Here is a 5,052-nt window from a genome sequence, read left to right as displayed (position 1 = left end):
ATGGTTATGAGCCACCATGTGGTTGCTGGGATTTGAACTCCGGACCTTCGGAAGAGCAGTCGGGTGCTCTTACCCACTGAGCCATCTCACCAGCCCATGGCTCTTTTTAATAGGTCCATAATGAACATTGTTGAGCAAGAGTCTCTGTAGTAGTATGTAGATTCCTTTAGGTGTATGCCCAGTATTTGAATAACTGGATCGCATGGTAGATCTATTAAGAAATTCTTGAGGAACTACCAGATAGGTTCCTGTAGTGGTTGTAGAAGCTTATAGTCCTACATGTTCATATATTTTAAATTACATACGCTACTCTGTTTCTTTATTACAGTCAATATTTGCACATTTTTATAATATTTTTGTTCTTTCTCATGGTATTGATTTATTTCTGCCTAAAGAATTTTTCCATCATTTCTGAGAACTTTTAACTGGTCATGGAATACTAGGTTTCCCCCGAGCAATTAAAATATACAATTTTAGACTTTCTGATTCTGTGACAAACACCCAAGGAAAACAATAGGAAGAAATAAAGTTTAGAAATGGAACTAAAAACCATACATTCTTTCCCTGTGGTATTATGTAGTCATGCATGAGCTGTGGAAGAAATCATATAACCATCTTGAATTACTTCCTAACACAGACAGGAGGGGGACTTTTCTACACTGTCCCATACCTTTTAGTATTTTCCATATGTTTCCATCTCTTTTCTTGTGTTTAAATGTAGTTATTTTCATTGATCTGCTTTCCAGCCATTAATTGATCCTTTATTCTATAGTGATTCCTCTGCAATTACACCTAAATTTTAATTTCACCTTTATGGTCTATAAAAGTACCTAGTATTCACCTGACTTAATTGTCTTGGAGGCTTACTGCTGAATAGCTCAGAATTTCTGCCTCTTTCTGAACTATAGCTGGTTCAGCTCACATGTTCTTTCCCAAACTCCTCTCCAAGTTAATTCAATCAGGCTACTCTCAATTTCTGGATTTCTCTGCCTGGCCTCATACTAACTTTGGCATTCTGTTCTAGTCTTCTGGCTCCTTCTCATTCTCTGGCTCTTTCTGTCTTCACCTGGACCTGTATATGTAAAATTGTCCTGGTAAAAACTGTCACACACACACACACACACACACACACACACACACACACACACACACACACCATCTCATTCTCTAAAGCTGCTCTTCTATGTCTCTCCTCTTTGCTCTCTGTCAAATATTTCTCTGATTTATCACTTTGTCTGCCTCTCAATTAGATGTTGTTATTTGGGATTAAAGATATATACTAAAGAGTTGTCTGTATTCCAGCCAGAGGAAATAAAGGTGTGTGGTATGTTTTCATTGCAACCAGATCACAAAGGCCTAGGTCTTTGGATGTTATCTCTTGCCAGAGCAACCATGTCGCTAGATTAAAATTCCTCTACAATGATCCCATGATATCACAGAATGCAAATGTCTAGCAATGTTATACATACTTAGTTCTCTTTCTGGTAGTTTCTGATATACTCTTTTCTAGCAACTAACTCCATTCAGACTTTGCTGATATTTATTGTTTATGTTTTCACTTCAAGCCCATTTTACTTCTTATTTGGATTTGCTTCTAATAACATCGAGTTATTCATATCACACATGAGAAAATTGCATAATTGCACAGTTTTGAAATCTTTTCTTGTGTTTTATTTCTGAGGCTGTGTTATGTATATGGAACACTGTTATGTCTTATTAAAGGATTTTTTTTCATAAAACATTCCTTTACATGACTGGTAACTATAGTCTACTTTCAATGACTTTAGAGTCTTAATGTTAGCCTTCTTTTGATGATTTTATCTGATTTATCTCCATGTATCTGTATCTTCATGTTTGATGTGTTATGGCAATTGCTTTTCTTACCTAACACTTGTGTATATCTTTAAACTATAATTTCAACTTTTATTTTAATATTTAATATAGAAGAATTTTAATCTACCTTCATTTTATTAATGTTATTAATTTTTCAAATAAAAATTATTGACTCATGAATAAAAGAAAATCTCACACATTGATTAAGTTAAACAAATTAGTCACAAATTCTTTTTTATTATTGGAATTAAATATATTTTGCTCCTTCATTTCAATGGCATTTTATAACCCATCTTCTATAATTTATAAGCACTGTTCATCATTAGCTTATAAATGGTATGTGAAATGGTGTGATATCCCCAACTTTTCTCACCTGTAATTTACATTGTCTTTATGATGATTCTATGTGTGCGAAGGAAGCCAGAATGCAATACCTGCAAGTATGCCTCTCTAATATAAATATTTTTGATTTGAGCATACTTATGAAGAAGTTCTCTTCCCTCTCAGTTTGCCTAAAAGCAGGGAAGAGTCATTCAGCATGTGGCTATCTCTGCTGCAAAGGAGGGAGGGCATCTTTCACCAGTTTAGACAGGACTCTGAAGAAATCTACAGGCACCATTTTTTGTTTGTTTATTGCTATAAACTCACTTCCTACTCTGTTTTTTGTTGGAGATGCCTTGGAAGCCTGAAGTCTAAGGCACTCACTATTCTGAGTCCTCCTCTGTGGAGGTGCTCCTTGATGTGCCCTGCTGGCATCAATTAACTTGAGTAGTTTTCTCAATTAAAAACAAACTGGTGGCTATTTTGTGTGTGTGTGAGCATTATGACTAATATGCTTCCTTTTGCTTTCTATTCTCACCAAGGGTCTAACCTTTCAGGTAATTCCTCACCTCCATCCCCACATGTTCCTTAACCTAATTTTACAATTACCAATTTTTATACAACTTACATTTCTCATTCCCTTCCTTGGTTTTTTGTTTTGTTTTGTTTTGTTTTCTTATTGTTTCACATTCTTCTCTTGCCCTAGCAGTGCTTGGTCACTGAACTTGTCAAGCAAGTTCTAGCTCACTGCTTTATGCCTGACTGCTTTCCTTCTCTTATCTGGAACACATTTCCAGGTAGGCTTGTAATGTTGTACCAATCATTCTTAAAATTCTGTCTCAAATAATATTCCATTAGTTATGCAATCCCTGATCCTGCTAAATACAAAAGTTATTTCACCTAATACTGCCTACAATTTTTCTTGCCAATTTTTCTTGATAGTAACCACATATAAATCATATAAAACTTTCTTCTGTGGTTTAATTGCTTGCCTTTCCAAGTAGAAAGCCCTCTAATGGCAAACAAATATTTCTTGTATTGTTTACAATATGCACTCTCAAATGAAAATGATGTTTAGTATACAGACATTTGGCAAATTTGTGGACTGAATAAATTTAGTTTGGGCATTTGCATAATTGCTATTTTTTTCTTTTTTTATTAGATATTTTCTTTATTTACATTTCAAATCTTATCCTCTTTCCTGGTTTGCTCTCCAAAAATCCCCTATACTATTCCCTCTCCACTTGGTCATCAACCCGCCCACTCCCACTTCTCTGTCTTGGCATTCCCTATACTGGGGCATCGAGCCTTCTCAGGATCAAGGGTCACTCCTCCTATTGACATCCAACCTGGCCATCCTATGCTACATATGCAGTTGGAGCCGTGGGTCCCTCCACATGTACTCTTTGGTGGGTGGTTTAGTCCGTGGGATCTCTGGGAGCAGTGGGTGGTTCATATTGTTGATCCTCCTATGGGGCTGCAAGCTCCTTCAGCTCATTACTCTTGCTCCTCCACTGGGGACCTCGTGCTCAGTCCAATGGGTGGCTGCAAGCATCCACCTCTGTATTTGTCAGGCACTAGCACAGCGTCTCAGGAGACAGCTATATCAGGTTCCTGACAGCAAGCACTTCTTGGCATCCACAATAGTGTCTGTGTTCAATGACTGTATAAGGGATGGATCCCCAGGTGGATCAGTCTCTAGATGGTCTTTCCTTCAGTCTCTAGTTCACACTTTGTCTCTGTGTCTCCTCTCATGGGTATTATTTTGTTTCCCCTTTTAAGATGGACCGAAGTATTCATACTTTGATCTTTCTTCTTCTGGAGCTTCATTTTTTTTTTATTTTCTTTATTTACATTTCAAATGCTATCCCGAAAGTTCCCTATACCCCCCACCCCGGCTCCCCTACCCACCCACTCCCAATAAATGGCCCAGGCCTTCCCTTGTGCTGTGTCATATAAAGTTTGCAAGACCAAGGGGCCTCTCTTCCCAGTGATGGCCAATTAGGCCATCTTCTGCTACATATGCAGCTAGAGACACAAGCTCAGGGGATACTGGTTAGTTCGTATTGTTGTTCCACCTACAGGGTTGCAGCCCCCTTCAGTTCCTTGGGTACTTTCTCTAGCTCCTCCAGTGGGGACCCTGTGCTCCATCCAATAGCTAGCTGTGAGCATCCACTTCGTGTTTGCCAGGCACTGGCATAGCCTCACAAGAGGCCCCAATATCAGGGTGCCTTCAGCAGAATCTTGCTGGCATGAGCATTAGTATCTAGGTTTGGTGGCTGATGACGGGATGGATTCCCGGACAGGGTAGTCTCTGGATAGTCCATCCTTTCATGTTAGCCCTAAATTTTGTCTCTGTACCTATATCCTTTGATGAGTATTTTGTTCCTTATTCTAAGGAGGAATGAAGTATCCACACAATGGCCAACCTTCTTGGTTTTCTTCTGTTTTGCATAATGTATCTTGGGTATTCTAAGTTTCTGGGCTAAAATCTGCTTATCAGTGAGTGCATATCTAGTGACTTCTTTTGTGATTGAGTTACCTCAATCAGGATGATACCCTCCAGATACATCCATTTGCCCAAGAATTTCATAAATTCGTTGTTTTTAATAGCTAAGTAGAACTCCATTGTGTAAATGTACCACATTTTCTGTATCCATTCCTCTATTGAGGGACATCTGGGTTCTTTCCAGCTTCAGGCTATTATAAAGCAAGCTGCTATGAACATAGTGGAGCATGTGTCCTTATTACCAGTTGGAAGATCTTCTGGGTATATGCCCAGAAGAGGTATTGTTGGGTCCTCCAGTAGTACAATGTCCAATTTTCTGAGGAACCGCCAGATTGATTTCCAGAGTGGTTGAACAAGCTTGCAATCCCACCAGCAATGGAGTCGTGTTC

General features: G+C 38.6%; 1 protein-coding gene across 1 annotated transcript in view; it reads left to right on the top strand.

The window, feature by feature from the left end:
* Nucleotides 1–5,052, top strand: part of LOC110322572 (solute carrier organic anion transporter family member 6A1-like) — an 81,306-nt gene that overhangs the window by 46,931 nt on the left and 29,323 nt on the right. The gene's annotated exons all lie outside the window — the stretch shown is intronic.

Source organism: Mus pahari, chromosome 5 (genome assembly GCF_900095145.1).
Source record: "Mus pahari chromosome 5, PAHARI_EIJ_v1.1, whole genome shotgun sequence".
NCBI classification, from domain to species: domain Eukaryota; kingdom Metazoa; phylum Chordata; class Mammalia; order Rodentia; family Muridae; genus Mus; species Mus pahari.
Note: the sequence above shows the minus strand (reverse complement) of the source record. Positions and strands in the feature narration are given on the sequence as shown.